Source organism: Microtus pennsylvanicus, chromosome 6 (assembly GCF_037038515.1).
Source record: "Microtus pennsylvanicus isolate mMicPen1 chromosome 6, mMicPen1.hap1, whole genome shotgun sequence".
Taxonomy (NCBI): domain Eukaryota; kingdom Metazoa; phylum Chordata; class Mammalia; order Rodentia; family Cricetidae; genus Microtus; species Microtus pennsylvanicus.
This window is the reverse complement of record NC_134584.1, coordinates 30953597-30976068: the sequence shown is the minus strand read 5'-3', so window position 1 is coordinate 30976068 and position 22472 is coordinate 30953597. Positions and strand designations below refer to the sequence as shown.

The 22472-nt window shown below is 39.4% G+C and overlaps 1 long non-coding RNA gene across 2 annotated transcripts in view; it reads left to right on the top strand.

The window, feature by feature from the left end:
• The window catches only part of LOC142851846 (uncharacterized), a 61551-nt gene that overhangs the window by 27792 nt on the left and 11287 nt on the right, over positions 1 to 22472 (top strand). Inside the window, exons 4-6 of one of the 2 annotated variants that reach the window (XR_012910877.1) lie at positions 6058 to 6112; positions 17693 to 17777; positions 18315 to 18390. This is a non-coding gene — a long non-coding RNA (uncharacterized LOC142851846). The remainder of the gene's footprint in view (positions 1 to 6057; positions 6113 to 17692; positions 17778 to 18314; positions 18391 to 22472) is intronic. The other variant, XR_012910878.1, reaches the window with a different exon arrangement.

Here is a 22472-nt window from a genome sequence, read left to right as displayed (position 1 = left end):
TATGTCACACGTAAGATGACAAGAGGCTTTCGTGGTGACACCGAGTCTGTGGATGTTCTTTACGTTAATGCATTTTAAGGGAAAGAATGAGGTTTGCCATGGTGGGTGAAGAAATAAAATAAACATTTATATTATATTTTTTCTGTTAAAAGACGAAATAAGTTATATAAGAGGAAACTAAATATAAGATTTAATTTAAGGGTTTTGAGAATTCCAGGCATTGAGCATGTATTTACATCATCTCTACCCTTCACTCCTCCCCTTTCTGACCTCTCCTATGCCCCCACTTCCTTTTAAATTTGAGACTTCTTTAATTATTGTTACACCCCACATGTATATATAAATACAAGCTGTTGAGTCTATTTGTTGCCCATTTATATGTTTTTAGAACTTAAAAGACACAGATTAACAACCTCAACCCAGTCATAATAGATGATTTCAATTCCTCATTTTCCCCAGTAGATAAATCAATTATCTCAATGAAAAATAAACAGAGAAATACTAACATTAAATTATATATCAAACTGACTTATCTATAGAATATTTACCTACACATTTAAGATTGAGCATTCTACCCAGCAGTTCATGGATGCATTTTTAAAATAGACCACATACCAAGACACAAAACAAATCTTAAAGTCAGAAAAATTGAAATAATTCCACATATCCCTTTTGACCACAATGTAATAAAGGTTAAAACCAACAGTAAAGGAGTCTCAAGAAATCAAGAAAGAAATAAAGTAAATTTCTGGAATTAAGTGAATATAAAAACAAAATACAAAAAAGCTTCTAGGACATAGTAAAAACAATCATAAGCACAAAAATTACAGCTCTGACCACCTACGATACAATTCAGAAAGAGTAGAAATAAATGACTTAATGATGCACCTCAGGAATTTGGAAAAACAAGAACAAAATAACCCCAAATCTAGTAGACAGGAAGAAATAATAAAAATCAGAGAAGAAATTAATGAAACATAGACAAAACAATACAAGAAGCAATGAGTCTAAGAGCTGATTCATTTTGAAGATAAGCAAGATCATCAGACCTTTGCATAAATTAACCGGAAAATTAAACCAAATAGAAGGAGAATAACCTAATTCAAACAATCAGAAACGAACAGGGAAATATGACAACAGCCGCTAAAGAAATTCACTATACTCTATGGGACTACATTAAAAAAACTATATTCTATTAATTTTTTTAAACACAAAGCAAAGACAGCCTACAAACCACAATCCCAAGGAACTCAGACAACAATGAGGACACTAAGAGAGACTTACATAGATCTAATCTACATGGGAAGTAGAAAAAGACAAAATCTCCTGAGTAAATTGGGAGCATGGGGACCTTGGGGGAGGGCTGAAGCAGGGAGGGGAAAGGCAGGGAAGGGAGCAGAGAAAAATGTAGAGCTCAATAAAAATCAATTAAAAAAGAAAATTGGAAAGAAAATGATGAATTTCTAGACTTATTCAAACCACCAAAATTAAGTCAGAAGAGATCAACAACTTTACAGACCCACAACAAATATGGAAATTGAAACAATCTTAACAATCCAGCTATAAGAAGCCCACGACTAGATATATTCACAGTAGAACTCTGGCAGAGTTGCAAATATTTACAACTAATACTCCAGTCTTAGTCCTGTAGGACCCGAAGCTCCGTTCAAACAGGGATGCTAAGAAATGCGGGGTAATTTCCGGCAAGTAAAACAGAGGGAGTTGGCTTGAGCAAGGCTCTTTTTCTTCAGTTAAAAATTCATTTGAAAAACTTGCTTCATTCTTTCAATTGAGTGCATTGAAAAACTGTAAAACCTCATTCTTTCAACTGAGTAAACTGACAAACTTTAAAAGAGGGATTTTGAATTTTGAGGATTTCATATACAGGTAGTATATTTATGTCATTTCCACCCCTCTCTTCCATTCCTCCAATATCCTCCAACTATCTCGAATTCATGACCTCTTTAATTATTGATACACACACACACACACACACACTCCTGGGTGACATTTTTGAGAAATATTTTTGCATTGATTTTGAAGAACAATTTAGGGTGTATTGCCATGCAAGGATCATTAAGTAGTCCATTAATGAATGCAAATATCCTTGCACTTATTTAAAGACTTTAAAGTCTTTTCAATGACTTTTGTATTTTTTTCAGAGTAAATGTTTTTCACATACTCTATTACTTTTATTCCTAAGCATTTTAATCTTCTTATTGTTATTATAAATGAAATGATTTTTTAAAACTTTATTTATTCATTGTCAATAGACACAAAAACATTGACCTTTATATATTGACTTTGTCAATCTATACCACCCTGAGAGGGCATAGCTGTTAGCTAAAATAGCTCTTTTGACCTTTCTTAGAATGTTTCTCTTCATATGTTGGCAAGGATGCAGAGTAAGAGAAACACTCATTTTTTGATACCACTATGGAAATAACTGTGGTGGTACCTCAGGAAGCTGAGAATAGATCTACCTCAAGATTATATACACTGCTTTTGGGCATATACTCAAAGGATGCTTCATCCTGCTACAGAGACACTTGTTCAACCATGTTCATTGTTGCTCTATTTATAATAGTCAGAAACTGGAAACAGCTTAGATGTTCATCAATGGATGAATGGATAAAGAAAATGTGGTGGTACCTTTACACAATGGCATATTATCTGGCAGTTAAAAAGTGAAATTCACAGGTAAATGGAAGATGCTAAAAAAACATCTTGAGTGAGGTACTCAGATGCAGAAAAATAAATATGAAATGTTTTCACTTATTTGTGGATTTTAGCTGTTAAGTCTTTGATAAAAAAAACTATAGTCTGTATAACCACAGAGGTTAAGTTATAGAGTAAGGGACTAGGGGTGAAGGGGGACAGATAACTCTCCCTAGGGAAGGGAAATAGAAGAGATAGTTATCCTTGGATGAGGGGGCCAGGAATGGGAGGATCAAACAGGAAGGGGGAGGAAAGGGGAGGGAGAGAGGTAGTGTGTGGAGGGACAACTCAAATAATGGCCATTGGAGGTGTCAAATTGAAACTTAATACAGTTCTTGAAAGAGGGACAGACAGGATGTGGGTTTGGATGGGAGGGGAAGTGTAGCACAATTAATAAAAAATTCAGAGACAGACATTGGGGTTCACTTTGAAGGTCAGAAAAACAAAATAGCCAGCCACTGGCTCTTAACTCTTCCTCAGTCCGAAATAGTGATTCTGCCTCCAGGAATCCTCAGAATGAGACTGTGTGTGAGAGCTGTCTCCTCCTGTTTTATAATCCTCTCTAGTTCTGGGATTAAAGGTGTGCACCACTACCTCCCGGTTTCTATGGCAAACTAGTGTGGCATCTGCAATTAAAGTTGTGTGTCACCACTGCCTGGTCTGTGAGGCTGATCAGTGTGACTGTTTTGCTCTCTGAACTTCTGGCAAGCTTTATTTATTAAAATTCAAAGAAAATATCACTACAGGGAAGTGGGGAGGATTTCGGAAGAAATGGGGAAGAGGAAACCATACTCAAGAATATGTTGTATGAAAAGAATCTATTTTCAATAAAAGAAAAATAGAAACAAAGACAATCATCTACTTTAGAGGTAGCATTAGCTCTTTCCCGACTTTAGTGCCTCTACTTTCCTTCTGGCTTGCCTGATTGTTCTGATCACACTGAGCAGAAATACTGACAACAGACATTCTTGTCAGTTCAAGTTTCAGTGGCCACATAGAAAAAAAAAAAGCTAGGCATGGCCATTTGTGTGCCTAGGATGTCTGACCTGTTCAGGGTGGAGGCAGGAGGATGCTGGGGAACCAGTCTAGAGGAACTGAGTTCCAGGTTCAGTGAGAGACCCTTTCACATAGGAATAAGGCTAAGAATAACAAAGCAGCACACTTGACTTCCTCCTCTGGACCATAGATAGGTGCTCATGGGTATATGTAGACATCAATAACACACACACACACATGTCTTGCACACAAAATACACAGATGAAATTATTAAAGGAAAACATGATAGTTTGATTTTGTCCTTTGCTTTATTGGTATAATCCAATGCATGTTTTGTTGATAAATTTTGACTTTGAAGCCAGTTACAGTTAGGATTAATTCCTCTCAGTTGTAGTATGATAATATTTGATATGAAGAATTTTATGCTTATGCATGTAGGATATATTTGCCTGGTTTTGCTATCAGGATAACACTGGTCTAGCAGAATTAGTTGATAAACAATCTTTTATTTTGAAGAGTTCAGAAAGGATTGGTATTATTTATCTAAATAGGAAATTCATCTGCACCTAGGTTTTTCTTTATAAAAAGTTTAAAGATCATTTAGGCGATTTCTTTAGTATTTATATATGTTAATATATCTGTATCCTCTTGAAACAGTTTTAGAAACGTGTGCCATTCTAAGAGTCTGTGTCTTTCATTCAAGTTATTAAACTTCATGGTATGAGTTCACAGTATTATCCTTTATTACTTCTTAGTATTGAGAAATTTGTAATGAGAGATCTTCTTTTATTCCTGACATTAGTAATCTGAATCTTATGCCATGCTTCTTGATTAAAAAGCTAATTTGTCAACAAAATCTTTTTAGAGAAATAACTGAAAAAATGTCTTAAGGTCTTTTCAGAGAAAGATGTTGACTTCCCTTCTTCTTCTTTTTTTTTTTGCCTTCCTATTCCCAGTTTCTTCCTCCAACTGTTGTCTTACTTCCTCCCTGTATTTCAGCTTACCCTATTCTTCTTTTCTCCAGCTGAATTCAGCTTCTCCCCCGTTCTTTAACAACACTGGGAGCATTTCCTGTATACGTCTCCCTTCAGTCAGCACTGTCGCTGCACCCCACAAACTTCGATTGGTTCCACTTTCATTTTCATTCATCGCAGGATTTTAATATTTCTGTACGATTATTTTACTTTTGATCTATTTTATAGTCAGAAAACCATTGCTTAATTTCCATGTTTGCCAGCATTCCACGTTTCCTTCTGCTATTGATTTCTAATTATATCCCACTGTTGTGGGTATTCACTTAACAGAATTTCAGTCCTCTTTGTTTTACTGAGGCTTATTTGATCCCCCATACGGTGGATCCTGGAGAAGCCTTGATGTATATCTAAAACAAGTGCAAGCTCTTCTCTCATTGGTGAGAGCGTTTTTGTAGATGTCAGAGGCTGATTTCTAGGGTTTTGTTCTTATCTTGCCCTTCTTATACTTCTAAAAATAAGTAACTCTCAGTATCAAATCATTTGGTTCTCCTTTAAACATTTTAAGCATTGCTTTTGTGCTTTTTTTTGAAGCACATGTGTTTTTGATTATTCTAAGTTTCTGATGGATCAACCATCTTATTTTAATGCTCATTTTTCTCTCTGCAACTTTGTTTAATTTTAAGTTCACTTTGAATGATTTGGTAGAACTATTTCAGCTCCCCTGGGCTTGCTGTTTGTATATTTTTTCTCATTCGTTCAGTTTCAACCTTTTGTGTCTCCGAACATACAGTGTGTCTCCTGTACACAGAGCAGGCCTTGTTTTCAAGCCAGACCGGTTTTGATTTATTTAATTTATTTGCCCTTAATGCAGTTACTCAAGTAACCAAATTCACATTCATGATTTTACTGCTTCTTTTTTCTGCCTCAATAATTTTTTTATTAGTCTGATCCTGCTTTAGTGGTTTCTTTCGCATTAACTGAGTAGTTCACATGTGCTCGAGTCGTTATTCTCTGATGGAACAGTGAAGGACGCTCACTTCTCTGCAGTTAGCATTCTTGGGCTGTACGACAGCTGTTTATTAAACAGCATGTGTGGAGCAGACATGAAAATATGTGTGTATTTGGGGAGGGGAGAGATATATCGGTAGATAGATAGATGGAGAGAGAGAGAAGGAGGAGGGGGTGGAGGAGGAGGAGGAGGAGGAGGAGGAGGAGTAAAAGGGAAGAAGAAGATCAAAAAATCATAGTCAGCACAGGCTGGTGCATTTGGTTTATAGAAACACTGCAGAGAAGAGAGTTGGAGAAACAGAAGGAGGGGCCGCTTGAAGGTCATAAAGCAATAATGATGTGGAATTTCATAACTTCGCAGGTGAGGAGTCTTCTCGTAAACTGACATCTATGGACAAAGTATCTTAGTGGCACAGGTAAGAAATGCTAACTATGCCATAGAAATCCTAGTAATGAATAAGAAAAGTTTGTTTTTGCCAGGGTTACTCTCATCTGAGCTGGGAGCCATTTCCATGATTGAAGCTGAAGGAGACCTGTGGAAGTACCACATGTTCCTGATACAGATCTAGTTCATTTTCAAAGTTGGCCTTCTCCCCTCTATGGAGATGGCTGGTTGATTGCTCCCCATGTTCTCCCTCCAGGGAAAGACTCTTCATTTATTTTAATAGCTTTGATGTGGTCACAAAGCACCTGCCTGCTGTTTGTCACTATGTGCCCTTCACTTCAATTCTCAGAAACTGTTCCTGGTACATTTTCATGGATGAAAACCTACTTGGCAGATCTAGGCATTTTGGGGGCTTTGGCTTCGTAAACTCAGCAAACAAATTTAGTGAGAAACATGAGTATAGGTGAGCCTTTTACTTGAGCACAAGGCTGTTAGTTAACATAGCTCATGGCTAGTAACTATCATTTATTTGAGCATTTAAACTTGTTTTCTGAGGCCATTCTATTTTCCACCTGAACTCTTCTTCCTCCGTAAGCCCCACATTTAGTTTTGATCTTCGAGAGAGTGCTCCATTAAAACGAGGGCAGCATGCTTTGGCAAAGTAAGAATATTAAACTATTTTGATTTTTATATTACAAACTTCAGCAATGACAGTGATAAGCTTTTGAAAAACATTACTCATTTCTGGTTAAAAAAAAAGCCTTTGGAAAGTGAGTCAGTGTTTTGTTATTCTGTTGTAGTACTTTCTCATCCAGACTGCCATCCCACAAAGAATGACGTGGAGACTTATTATTAATTATGAAAGCTTGGCCTTAGCTTAGTCTTGATCCTAACTAGTTCTTATGACTTAAGTTAACCCATATTTTTTTAATCTACCTTATTCCACGGGGCTTGTTACTTCATTTTCTGCTTCCTCTATGTCTGACTCATAACTCCACCTTTCTTCTTCCCAGAGTTCTCTCTCTGCCCAAAGTCCCACCTATACTATTTTGACTAGGTATTGGCCGTTCGGCTTTTTATTACACCAATTACATCAATACATCTTCACACATCTACAACAGATGTGAGGTGTGATTATCCAGGGACAAGCCAAAGAAAGTTTATTTATACTCAGGTGAAGACAAAGGATTAAGCCCATGCCATGATGTCCAGGTCATTGCTCTTGCTCCTTGAGCCCACTTCTTCTCCAAATGGAATCTCACTCTATAATATATCAGTTATTGACTTAGCATTCACTTTCCTGGACTTCATTGTTGATGGAAACAAGAAGGGAGAAAGCTCACATTACTTCTTATAAATGGATTGATAACGGAACACTGAAATCAGGCTGGAACTCCAAATTATAAATTTAGCTGTTCATTGATGAGTTTAGTTGTATCCTTTGTCACAATTATGCACCACCCTGCACATGAAAGGACATAGGAGAATTTGGTTAAATTCACATCATCCATGCTCATGGTTGAAGAAAGAATAGAGAAGATAGTTGCTGTGTACACACATTCACAGACTAACAAATACCCATACAAATTCTCTTTTGTATTCTCATTTTTGAGACTCATTAATGATTAAAATATGTTATTAAATTTGAAATGTGTTATCTATTTAATGCTATTATCAGCAGAAAAAATTTCTATATTAAAGATACACATCCAGTGAGAGAGATATCCCAATATTTTAAATAATAAATCAATAAAATTCTAAATAAAATGGGCCTAATACATATTAGGATAAAAAGAATCAAGTAGTGGGAACAGGAGAGATGTCTATGCTGTTTAGAATGTTGGCTGCTCTTCCAAGAGACCTGTATTCATGGCAGCTCATAACATCTCCAGTCCCAGGACATCTGACACCCTATCCTGGTCTCTGTGGGTACCAGGCATGGATATGGTACATAGGCATACAAGCAGGCAAAATACTGATATACATAAAATAAAAATGTAAAAATAACAACAAAAAACACCTCAAGTCACTTGTTGAGAATTTCTTTATTATGTTCTCCTTTCTAATTGTACATCTTCCACAAGGCCACCTCAAAAAGGCCTTTGAAGAGTCCTGTTTCTGTGATCTCTAGTCAAGAGCAAGTCCACTGGTCAGCTATGCTGGTGTTCACCAGAAAAAGATGTAAGGCTTTCTGAATTCCACAGCTAAGTTGAAAATATACATTTTTTTACATTAGCAAATATCCTCAATCTAGAAGTCCTAACCACTGAAACAAACAACCAAACAAACAAATCAACAAAGACAAGGATTCATAATATTTCCCTGTGGGAACACAGCACAAGAATGAAGCTCAAGGAGATTTCTGCTTGTGAGAAGAAAATAAGACACGGGTCATGTGACCTCAGTTTCTTCAAAACACAGAATTGGTTTTGGATATGTTTTTGTGTTCTTCCCAGGTGTAGCAGATAGGAGTAAGTTTAGTTCTGCTGTTGTTTTCCATGAACGTCTGTGGAGAAACAGGTTTTTGTCTTGTGCAGCTTGTCCTTGTGGTTGCATGCTCTGCTCAGGTGAGTCTACTTAAATTCAAAATATAACTTGTCTGATGCTCTGTGGCTATTGCATGAGACTTTAGTCTGCTCACTTTTAAGCCCTGCTCTTCCAAGTTCATGCCACCAACTAGAAGAGGTAAACATTTCCCTAAGCCTTTCAGTTAATGAAATATCTGCTCATCAGTTAAATTATAGAAAATCTTTTGTTTTCTGTGTGTCTATTTGATGGCCTTCCCATCAAGAGATAAAATTTCCTTTCCCTCATTAAATTATTAAGAAATATTGCAATGGCAAGAAATGATGCAGAATCTATGCCATTGAAGGTTAATGTAGAGCGCAAACCACTGGTGACTATGACTATCTGCAAGCACTGTCATTTTTATGCTTCAGTGTTCTGAACTTCAATTACTTATTTCTTATTAAAAATATATTATATATAATATGCATTATATATATGTGTACACACACACACACACACACACACACATATATGTATATGTTTCCCTAGTGACTTCAAGTAGACCCGAAGCCATGTCTTCGGTGAACACAGTAGGATGTTGAAAGAATTATTCTGTTCAACAAAATGTCAGGCTCATTGCTTAAGAAAGTCTATTGACACTGCTCTGCGTTGTTGATTTAAAATGGTATTATGTGGTCTTCAAAACCCTTCTGCTATGGCCCTTATCCAAACTAGAGTCTAGGGTGTGTGTGTGTGTCTTTATATTCCTTCATTGAACACACTATATTCCTCTCCACAAATTCTGGTACATAGTGTCAGAGGGATGTTTTAGACATGAATGGCAAGTATAGGTTATGGGAAAAGGCTCTATGAGTAATTCTGGTACCCTTCTGGTGGCAGATTCTTTTCGACTAAACACTAATGGTCTGCTGTTTAGTGGAATTTCCCCAGTGAAATTTCTTGGTAAAAAACAAAGGAGGTATTTTTTATGAAACCTCACATAATGTTATGATAGCTCAAACATCTTTCAAATTATCCTTTTTTTATCTTGTGCATCTTACAGTCATTTATAGACCCGAGTTACATTTTTACCTTCTAACTTGGTACTTAGGAATCAAACCTGTTTCTTTTCTAGTCAATTTCACTACCCATCCCATGTCTCAAGTCTCTTCCTAGTTTTACTAATCTGATTTTCTTTGTATGAGAGTTCTAAACTGCTTATTACTATTATTTAAGAGCCAGTTTTTCTGACTTCTCTGACATTTTCCCCAATGTCTTTTAGACACTGAAGCTTCTTTCTGCATACTCCATCACCCTGTTTTTATACCACATCTGACATCTAGTCACTTGCTGATTTATGTTGTTTTCCAACTGTTCCCCACACCTGCACTGTGTTTCGAGTGATCCTCCAGGCATCCAAGAGAGCAGATAAAGTGTTGTGTATTTCATACGCTCCAAAGCAGTTTCACATAATAGTGACACGTAGAAACACCACAGGTTTTTCTCAGGTTTTGATTTTTTGTGATGTGTTCATTAAACGTTATTACAGCATGAAAAATGTCAGCCTAAGAAACGTGTGAATGTCAGGAAGCCAGCAATATTTTAGTGTTATATCTCATGAACAATGTTCAGTGCTTGGGTGTGCATGCACTAAAACTAGATATAAATTATTCCTAAGATGGGGTTTCACATTCCAGTAAGTCATATTTGCAGTTATATTGTGCTTAATAAGCATAAACATTTAGAAAAGTCAAGATGTGTGGAAAATTGTGTTATTTTTATATAAAAACACTAATAGAAAGTCATAAACATGTTCTTGCTGGGAAAACATAGTAAACAGGCTCTTCCCATCAGGGATAATACACTTGCTATGAAGATATATATGTATGTTGTGGTAGTGGAATAATAATGCCCCTAAGGGTCACAGGGAGTGACATTATTTTAAAGGGTTAGGGCATGTGGCCTTGTTGGGGTAGATGTGGCCTTGTTGGAAGAAGTATCTCACGGGGGGGAGGGCTTTGAGGTTTCAGAAGCTCAAACCAGGCCCAGCGGCTGACTCTCTCTTTTCTACCTGCTCATCCAGATGTAGAACTTTTGTTTCCTTTTCCCACACCACACCTGCGTGCATGGCACCATTTTTCACACCCTGATGATAATGAATAAACCACTGAACTTGTGAGCCAGCCCCAATTAAATGTTTTCTTTTATAAGAGTTGCTGTGGTCATGATGTCTCTTCACAGCAATAGAAACACACACACACACACACACACACACACACACACACACACACACACACTTTCCTTTTTATTTAAAAATAGATTCCTTTCTTACTTAATATATCCTGGTTATAGTTCCCCTTTCCTCTACTCCCCCCAGTTACCCCCTACATTTTCTTTCATCTGTACCCACTTCCTTTCTGTCTCTCATTGGAAAAGAAGAGGCTTCTCAAAAATAATAATAAAATAAAATATAGTAAGAAAAAAACAAAACCGATCACATTGAAGTGGGACAAGATAAATCAACAGAAGGAAAGGAGCCTCAAGAGAAGGCACAAGAACCAGAAATCCACTTGTTGCACACTCAGGAGTCCCATAAAAATGCAGAGGACCTGGTGCAGACCCATGTGAGCCCTGTGAATGCCACCCCAGTCTCTGTGAGTCCATATGAGCTTTGCTCACACTGATTTAGGGGGACTTGTTTTCTGGGTGCCCTCCATCCACCCTTTCTGCCTCCTCTTCTGGGTTCCCTGAGCTCTGAGGAAAGGTATTTGATGGAGACATCCCATTTAGGGCTGGGTGTTCTGAGGTCTCTCATTGTCTGTATAATGTCTGCCTTTGGGTCTCTGTATTTGTTCCTGTTTGCTGTAGAAGGAAGCTTTTTGGTGGTGACTGAACAAGGCATTGATCTATGAGTATAGCAAGATATCGTTAGAAATCATTTTATCACTATTTTAAAAGACTAGTAGTGTTTGGTTTTCCAGCCTTGTAAATACATTATGTCTTCGCTTATATTTGGAGATTAGCTATTAAGTCAAAAATAATCAAGCAACAATCCATAGAACAACAGAGGATAGGTAGAGAGTAAGGGACTAGAACAGTGATTTTATACCTGTGGGTCATGACCCCTTTGGGGGTCACACAACCAATCCAGGAGTTGCATATCAGATATCCTGCATATCTGATATTTACATTATTTCATAATAGAAGCAAAATTATACTTAAGGAGTAAAAACAAAAATAATTTTATGGTTGGGAGTCACCACAACATGAAGTACTATATTAAAAACTATATTAAAAGTAGGAAGATTGAGAACATAGGGCTATAGAGTACAGAAAGATCTCACTAGGAAAGGGAACTAGAATATATAATTATCAATGAATGGGGGGGCTAATGGGAGTACCAAGTGGGGAAGGGGGAGGAAAAAGGGTTGTGGGAAGGACTATGAGTTCAAACAGCTAAAATTAACAGCCATTTAAGGAGTAGTATGACATCTTAACTCAGTAGAAACTTCCTAAATTATAAAATATATGAAGGTGATTTAAATGAAATCACAAATAATTGGGGAGACAGAACCCCATCTGGTCACCTCTTGTCACCAAATGAAGCTTCAAGTATTAGGATTGGGTTCTATCTAAGTGAATTATTGGCCAAAGGGGTCTCATGGGGATCCCCAAACAACCGACTCTGTTGTCAAGACAATAGGGTTGCTCTCTGTAATGTGAGAGCAAGTCACTGTTGCTGAAAACAACACATATGTAACACATGGAAATGGAGCAGTTGAGCTGGTGCCCACATCAAGTCTTTGCACCTACACTGTGTTTGGTAGAGGAAGGTACTCTGCATGCTACCAAAGGATACAGTTAACCACCAACCTTTGATCTCCAGTCTTGTCCTGCCTACAGGATATGCTAGGGTAGTGGCAGCACAGAGCTTGTGGGAGTAACCAGCCAATATCTGATTTGCTTAAGCACCACTCCCTGAGATGGAATCCGTACCAAACACTGCTTAGATGACCATGAACCTGAGACTAGATAGCACAGACATTTCTATTAGGAATTTCATGCTGAAAATGAGCTTAAAGCAGTGTTTTATAGTGTAAGCATAATGCAAAGAAATAGAAGAAATGGACCGACTTTTAAAATACTAAAAAATTCCTTATTAGGTCACAGTTATTAATCAGAAATCAGTGTTTTTATTTCTTTTGTTGTATGAATGGCAGACTTGTGTCCCTTCACTTTGAAATCAATGGTTGGCATTCACTACTGTTGACAGTGTTGTGAGTCACGCTCCGTTTATACTTAGATGTTTGAGAGCATGTATGGGAACCTGAGAATATGGTTGACTGATTCTTTTTAATGTCAGCCTCTTGGAAAATTAAAGTGTAAAAGACGACTCTATCATCTTCCATTTCTACCCTTGCCTCTGGGCACAATCATGCAGAGATTGGCTTTGGAAGGAAAGGTTATTGCCTGCGTTAGTAGCTCATGAGATCGCAAACTTTCCATCTCAACTCGCCTTCCCAGTGCTGCCAGCGACGGAAGACTGTTCTATTTCAATACCGTGATGTAATTGTCAACATGGGGCGGTTAGGAAGGCTTTACATAATGAGGAAAAAAAACATTTTTCATGGCCTCTTAAAGAAAACCTGCCAGGTGTTTACAGTTCCTCACAATGCTTTCCGACACTTACGCTGTCCCTAACTAGATTTCATGATGATTCTATGAGCCTCCACCATTTAAGGTAGACCAGTTCCTTAGCTGGCAGTACATCTTCACTTCTTTTGCTTTAATCTTCTCCTTTATGTTCTGGGCTGTACACTTCTGTCCTGGGATTGTTATCCCTCTATACTTTTTTCTTAGCCTATTTTTATTCAGTGTATTAATCTCTCTGTTATCTTTGGAGAAATCAAAGATTAGCCGATTTCCCCCACTCAGTCAGACTAAGCTACTACATTCTCTGTCTACTTCATAAAGACTGCACAATAGCGTGGGAGGAAAGAGTCCAGGCTGAGTGTTTTAATCACTTTGGCTTCAAGGACACCCGCCCCCCATCCTGAGGATATAACAAATGCTATTGCTAGCTTCTTTTCGTTTTTAAGTTACTCATAAAATTTTTAAAGTACAATTCCATAGGCTGGATGCCTTCCCATGATGGCCTTTTCTCTTATAACCCTAGATTATAAATCCCTATCTAAGAGGCTTGGTCTTTACAGTTTCTGCTGTGCAAGCATTGGGCCTTGACTTTGGATCCCCAGTGCTTATGTAAGAGCTAGGAGTGGCAGCAAGTGGCTGTAACTCCAGAGAAGGCAGGTGAGGGGGTAGGAAATGAAGACAGACAGACAGGTCCCTGAAGCTCATTGGTGAGTCAGCCTAACTACATTGATCAATTTCAAGTTCAGGAAGTGGTGCTCTCTCAAAAATATAAAGCTGAGATTTATAAATGAAGATGTATAAAGTTGATTTGTAGCCTCCATATGCCTTACACATTAGTCACCTACCTGATATGTATACACACACAGTTTCTCTCTCTCTCTCTCTCTCTCTCTCTCTCTCTCTCTCTCTCTCTCTCTCTCTCTCTCCACACACACACACACACACACACACACACACACACACACACACACGTGCATTTACACACATCATGTGATATAATCCACTAATTCTACAGAGGGGATAAAGCCTTAGGTGATGAAGTTAGCATGTTGGAGAAAGTCTGTACACTTCATGAGTCTTGCAGCAGTATAAACAATAGCTAAAGTAAAGCATTAGCCTAAGCATAAAAGTTAAATCCCTACTGCTGATGGTGCCAAGTATTTCAGAAGCAGGGCCTAAGCTGGACCTGACATGGATGGCCCCCCTCCCGGAGCACTAGCTTTCGTGGTCCTACAAAATACCATGCCAGCTTCCAAAGGAGAGAGGCAACCAACAGTCCTACCCAGCTGTGATATGTATTTACCACATCAATGACCAGCATGGCAAGATAGCCCTAAGGATGCAATAATAGCACACATACCTTCACAGTATCAAATGCTTGCTAACTTGAATTCAGACCTGCTCACAAGAAAGAAACCATGACTGGTACTTTAAACCTAGTTGATTAATTGGTGATTGTGAAGAAATTGTTATTGGAGGGGAATCTACATCCACTAATTTACCCAACCAGCACATTCCCTAATGACAATCTATATGCAAACATTTGTCCTTATACCCAGAGATAAGTGTAATCTTCTCCCTTTGTCAAGGAAATTTCTCTTTGCAACAGATGAGTATCACTTAGAGAAAACTGCCACCAATCAACGTGCAGAGTTGTGGAGCCCAGTCCCACACCCAAGGTTCAGGGAACATAGCAGAAGAGAGGGTGGAAAGATGATAAAGCTATAAGAGCCGGGCAGTGGTGGCACACGCCTTTAATCCTAGCACTCGGGAGGCAGAGGCAGGCAGATCTCTGTGAGTTTAAGGCCAGCCTGGTCTATAAGAACTAGCTCCAAAGCTACAGAGAAGCTCTGTCTTGGAAAAAAACAATAACCAAACAAACAAAACAGAGAAAGAGCTAGAGGATCAGTGAGTTTGCTGCAAGACCAAGTCTACACCAGCGACATTTCCCCGACATGACTGCCCAGCGGTGAGCCGGACAAGGAAAGAAACCAACGAACATGCCAAACTTAAGGGAGAAAACCTATGAGACCTCAACTCTACACAAAGAACTAGAGCCAACTGAATGAAGCTTGGCTCTGGGAAGGCAGCACTAATTGACTGTCCAGTGCCAACTGGTTCACCCTGAAAACGTGCATACGGGTACATCGTGAAACTCAACAGGTTATGTTCAGGAATACATGTGTGTATGTATAGAGATATTTATGTGAATGTAATAACAATTGATGAAAAAGAGGACATGAATCTGAAGGAGAGTGAGAAGCAGCATAAAGGAGAAATGTAATTAAAACACGGTCTCAGAAACCTGACGAAATAACCCCACTGTGTATCAGTAGTGCATTCGTAAAACACATATGGTATCTTAGCCTTCTCTGCCCACTGGACAGTCTGAAATCACCTGAAAAAAGAGAATCAATCAAATAATAATCTTTATCAGGTTGGTCTCTGAGCATGGCTGTGAGGGGTTTTCTTTAGTGATAATCTCGTAAGATGGCCCAGACCACTGTGGGTGGTACAATTCCCGGGGCTGAGTGAAAAAGATAACTGAGCATGGGCCCACATGATCTAGAGAGTAAGGCAGCCAACAGTGTTCCTCTGAGGTTTCTGCTTCAGGTTTCCGCCTTGAGTTGCTGCCCTAACGTTACTCATTGATGCTATGAACTGAAGGTATACGCCAAGTAAACCTTTTACTTCCCAAGTTGCTTTTGGTGAGAAAGCTTTGTCACAGGACAGAATGAAACCTGAACATGGAGTTTACATCATCCTCCTTAAGCATGAATGCTGGGTTTCAAGATGCCTTTGAATGATAGAAACTTCAACAAATACTAGCCCGTTGATAGACCTTGCTTATTTTTCAGTAAGTCCTATAATGTTGTCCTATAATAGTTAGTCTGATTTTGTAGGGTTTCTGCACTTAGGATGCTACTTTTGCTTTATTACACTTGTGATGTGGGACCAGTGTGAAGTAAAATAAGAGATACCTGAACTTAGGCACAGTGACCCAAGTGGATCCGATAAACAATATGGCTGCCGAGTGGATAATGAGTAGGTGGTATACCTGGTATAAACACACTGGAGATGTTTAAGCCTTGATGGGATGGGTAAAGCTTTCACTGTGCTACTCAGAGTGACATGGCATTTAATCTTTATGGGTTATTTATATGCGTAATTTTTAATCTTCTATTTTTGACACGGTAATTTTTATTTCCTTTTGGGAATTTCATCATCTTCTACTGTTGAAGAATGGTTGACTGTGGGTAACTGAAGCCATAAAAACCAGAGAGAAGGGTAAACACAATGAAACACTATTCATCCTCAGGAAAGGAAGAAACCGTATTATTTGTGAGAGCATGAACCTGAGACATCATGACAAGTACAATAATCTCTTCTTACTGAATTGTAGCTACCTGCACCTTTCTTTCCAAGATGCATTTGGAAATCGACCATGACCATGGCTTATTGTATCTCTTCACCTCACTTTCATGTTCTCGGGCAGGTTTCTTTTCACGGAAGAAGCAGTGTCAATTAAAGACATAAGAAGCATCTTTATCACAAGAAATGTTAAGTGGATTGTAGTGTGGTCCATACCCAAAAAGACAGGAAGAGGATAAAAATGCTGTCTGTTTTTGGCATTAAAATATTGATCAGAAAAAGAGGGGTTTCTGCAAATAAAAGCTTTAATATGTGAAAATATTAACTTATTAATTTTCTGCAGCTTACCAGACACACAGTCACATAGTCAATGTCTGTATTTATTATTTTGAGAAGAATTTTTTCTTTATATTTCAGTAATTATAAATAGAACCCAGGAAACTAAGTGATGGTTGGTGTGTTATTTTTGGGACAAGGTAAAGTATTTTACCTACTCTAATTTACCTCAGGTTTGTAAAGTTATTTTTTATTTTTAAAAGTTTATTTTTATTTTATTTTTTAAAACAATCTTTTTTTTTCCATAGCAATCCCAGTTTCCTCTTCCTCCAGTCCTAATGCTAGCCACACTTTTCCCTCACCCCACTCCCCATCCACTCCTCAGATAGGGTGAGGCCTCCCATGGGGGAGTCAACAAAGTCTGCCATATCACTTGAGGCAGGACCATGCCCCTACTCCCTGTGTCTAGGCTGAGCACAGTGATCCTCCATAGGGAATATGACCCCAAAAGCCAGCTCATGTACTAGTGATATATATTGGTTCCTCTGCCAGAGGCCCACAGACTACCTAAGCAACAAAACTGTCACCCACATTCAGAGGGCCTGGTTTGGTCCTATGCAGGTTCCCCAGATGTCAGTCCAGAGTCAGTGAGCTCAGCTGTTTCTTGAGTATCCTTATCCTGGCCTTGACCCCTTTGCTCATATAATCTCTCTTCCCTTTCTACATCTGAATTCCAGGAGCTCAGCATCTGCTTCCATCAGTTACTGGACAAAAATTACATTAATATATGTTTTTCTTGTAGGTGTGGATTGATGAATGATATGTACACACTACAGGGCAGAAGAGAGCTTCTGAGGTGGTTCTCTCTTTCCATTTGTGACAAGCAGGTGTGAATAACTAAACACATAAGGCTGGGGATAATTCGCTGGGTGAAGTATTTGCTGCATAAGAATGAGGATCTGACTTCAGAGCCCAACACTCTCATAAAAAGCTGGCTGTGCTGTTACATGCCTGTAACCATAGGATTAGGAGGGGGGCACAGGTATAACCCAGGGGTTCATTGGTCAGCCAGACTATGTAAATGGCAAACTCCAGGCTCAGAGAAATGCACTGTCTTACAAAACTGATATAGAGAACAATAGAGGAGCATATCAGAGTCCTCACAGGAACACACAGCAAATGCACCCTTATGCACATGTGCACACCCATGCATACCATACATACACACATACACACACATAAACACACACACAACAGAAGAAACATTTTTGGATTCAAATGCATGTTATATTTTCTAAACACTCATAATAACACATGGCACGATTCTTTAAATATTTAGTTCTAGGATTATCATTCAAATCTGAAGTAAATTTCTGGAAAAATTACGTATATTACTGATGGTGACAATATGCTCTTGAACACAGAACTAGTCATCCAGCTGGGCGGTGGTGGTCCACGCTTTTAATTCAGCACTCAGGAGGAAGAAGCAGGCTGATCTCTGTGAGTATGAAGCCAGCCTGTGATGTGGGAGTGTCATATATCAATCTGTTGATTTCATTGGTTAAGTAATAAAGAAACTGCCTGGCCTGGTAGGTTAGAACATAGGTGGGTGGAGTAAACAGAACAGAATGCTGGGAGGAAGAGGAAGTGAGGTCAGATGCCATGCTCCCCTCTCCCGGGCAGACGCTTTTAAGTGGGTGCTGCGGCTCAAACTGAGATACTCCTTCTCGTGTGCTAAACCAAGAACTATGTCCACAGAGCCAGTGTATGGTGTTTGCATAGTCCTAACAGCTCTACACATAGACATCATTGGGGATGGCGGGAGGAGGCAGTGGTTCACATACACATTGCTACCTGTCTAGTGTGGATCTGTTTAGCTCTGCTTCCCTGGCTATCTTTGTTATGTTATCTTTGTGTTCTCAGGATCTCCTTGGTGATAGTATGTGTGGTGGGGTGTGAACTGAGGGGGCAGCAGGAAGATTTGTTCTAAACTTTGTCAAGATCTGAGTGCCAGAGGCAGAGAGAATTTGCTCTTAGAAGAAGGGGGTGTAGTTGGGGATGCGTGGGAGGGCTGTTAATATCTAGTTTCTTTCCTGCCAGTTGTTCCCCCTCTTTCTCACAAGCTTCTCTCTTTTAAGGCCTCTCTGTGCATATGGTCATGTTTTTCTTTGCTAAGTACATGGGGAATCTAAGAACTGGATGAAGTTTGCAAATGGAGATCAGCTATGAGATCTAAACCATACTGCTCCTTACAGTGGCACTTTGAGGAGAGCCTAGGCGATCTCCACCCAACACATGGTCATTGTAGTACATGACAGCTGATTTCATGCCTTTGTCCTGGCATCTACAGCCCATTTTGCAAAGTGAAGAAATCCCAAGTTGATAAAAAGTGTTCTAGGGCATTGTCCATATTTTTCGAGCAAGCAAGCAAACACACACACACACACACACACACACACACACACACACACACACGCATGCACGTTACCTTCTGAAACAGTTTCTTGTCTGTGATGCATTGTCTTGCTTCTTTCTTTACTTTAAAAGTCTTTATTCTTTCGTTTCTCTTCTCAAAGTGATTGCCACTTCTTTGACTTTCATTTGAATTGTGGCATCATCCTTTAGCTGCAAGAAATACTAAACAGGGATCTGTAAGTGGGACAATCTATTCTGGTGGTGTAGCTCTGGTTTTGTCACTGACTTTCAGTTTTACTTATGAGTTATTATAATTAGAACATGTTACTTATTGCAGGAAAAATCAGTACCAGCAGACATTTGAAGCACAATCATGTTACATATTGGACAGTGTACTGTGTCCATTGTAGTTCTAGTTAATTTTTTGCAGTGATTCTAACAGTCTCAGGAATATAGTTACTCTTAGCCCCAGAATTTTCTGGATGAGTATATTGGATTCCACCCACCCACAATTTACCAGTTTTGCAAATTGAAACATGGTATCTGTGTATCTTTAAGGGATACATTTCAGTAGTAGATTCAAGGAGACACTGTGTCCAGGCAAAGTATTATTGAGAGTGAAACTGATGTTGGCAAAGTTACAATAGCTTCTGGGGGTGGGTGGGAGTGAAAATCACCACAATTTTCTGTTCTTCCCATGATGTCACCAGATGATGGTGGAATGAGCGGGTGCTCGCTTTGAAGCTAATATCTGTTGGAATGCGTTCAGACAAAAAAGGGAGAAAAGAAGAAATATTAGGAATTAAAGATAATTTCTAAGTAATAAGAAAATCCCTACTGATAGTTTCCCCAGACATACTTAGGGAGCCTATGTAAACAGAAAAAAGAAGATTTAATCAGAATGAAGTCTCAGAATAAGAACAGAGAGCTGAGGAGACTTACTGCATGGGAGAATGGCATCTTCAGAAAGGGCTCGTAGAGCATTTAAGAGCAGTGGCAGGGCTGTAACAGGCCCAGGAAGTTCTGTGCTCTTCAGTTTTGCACACTAGTTCATGCTGACCTGTGCCGGGAAGACAGGGCGCTAGTGATGGCGCAGACCTATGTTGTCCAGCAAGGTAGCTGACAGTCACACCGGGCTATGACAGCACTTCGTTTGTGGCTTGTGTGAACTGAAACATGCTCTATGTGTAAGATGCTCATCATGTTTTGAAGATTGAGTATGAGGGGGAAAAAAGCAGAAAAAGAGCTTATTAATACAGTTGAAGTTGATTAGACATCGAAGTGACGAATATTTGTGAACATGTTAAATTAAAATGTATTATTGAAATTAATCATAACTTTTAAAAATTGTGCATGTGGTTCTCATGAATGGCCTACATTACATTTCTACCATGTAGTGTAGACTTGGGCAATGAAAAGCTTGGTCGAGGTGGTTTAGGTGGCTGGACTTCGGCATACACATCTCTGGAAGTCAGGAGCAAAAGGCGACTGGTGGAATCAGACCCTTAAAGGCTTTAGGTGCATTTTATCTTCAATAGATGCTTAACCTTTAGGAAACCATTTGTTAGGAATGTCTACTTATGCCTTCACGCGGGTGACAAATAACCTTGAACACTTTAGGTCTCACGATGTTAGTCAGTTTGCAAATAGTCTCTAAGTATAGCTCATTATTATGGGTCTCAAATGGAGGGGTGTACCCCAATCTATTGAGAAACCCAGGGTGGAGAGTGTAGGGCAAGGGTCATTGAATGAGTCATAGCATGGGTTAGGATTGGCATCTCTGTGACTCATTCTTGATGCTAACCACCAGACAATTTTCCTCTTGAGAAACACTAAGCGTGATGGACCGTTCCCACCAGCATCCCGGTGACTGCTGAATCAGTGTCTGCCAAGCCGGTTATTAAGCAGTAAAAGTGAAATGGGTGCTGTGAAGTTAGTGGACCCTAGCCAACAGCGCTGTGCCTCTCTGCACAGGAACCACCACTGGCTCAATCGGAGGAGGAGGAGTATAAAAGGAACACAGCAATGCTATGTTCTTAGGGAGACAGGCAGGGAATCCCACTGCAGAAGTGAAAGTACCACTTCCTGCTTTGCAAAAGTATTTTAAAATGGAAACACACATATAGATTGGGCTCATTGGACTTTCTCCAAGGCCGGGGCCTTGTTGGGTGGGCATGAGAATGTGCATAAACTCTTTCATGTCCCAAGAGGTATTTGAGGAGGTGTGCAGCCCCCTGACAAGATGGTTACACCTGTGGGGGAGGCATATTTAAGCTTTGGAGGGTTGCGGTTAATGGCACTGAGCTTCTGTTACAGAACACTTTGCTCATGACTTTGCTGTGACCATGCCCACAATGTTTTACAGTCGGTCACCAACAGCTGTGCTCCCGGCCGCTCTTTACTTTCTCAGATGAAGGAATTTAATATTTCTTCAGCATTTCTTTTTGTTTTTTTTTTAATGCTGAGCAATTGTGGCAATGCAGGCAGTGGTTCGTGAGAATTGAGGAACTGAGCCCAGTTATGTGCTAAAAAAAAGGGAGATGAGGTCTCAGGCTGTAAAAGGCCTCTCCTCGAGAGGTTAGCAGTGAGGGAGGCAAATGCATGACGTGTCTCTCCACAGCACCTGCCTCTTGTAGCTGGAAAAGGGTGGGCTGAGGATGGCCTTTACGTCACCAGGACGAAGGTGTCAGAGACTGGCGGTTGGGATCAGGGGAGATAATCTGCAAGAGGAGTCAGAGCTGGAGGTCCCCCTGGGGTGTTTATAGGGATGGAACAACCCAGAGCAGTGATTCACGCAGACAAAGGGTATCCAAGAGGGAGCCTAATATCTAGTTTGAAGATTTTGTTCTTCCTCTAATGTAATCTCCATAGATTAACCCTAAGTTTAGAGAAGAAAAAAAATTGACTACACAGTTTGACCAATGAATGGACCAGGAACCTACCTACCCTGGGGTGGCCTCATGACAACCTTACAAAGGCAGGCCATCAGAAGAAGAACATGCCACCATGCAATGGCAGAGCATGGCTTATGTAACATATACACTGCACGCTGTCCACAGTCTGTTGTCTAGCAAAGAATAAATCCATGTCATTCTGGAAAAGGAATAGTGCTTCAAGTTCAACAAGTTTTTAAATCATGTCTTTAAATTGTCCTAGTGATTAATTTA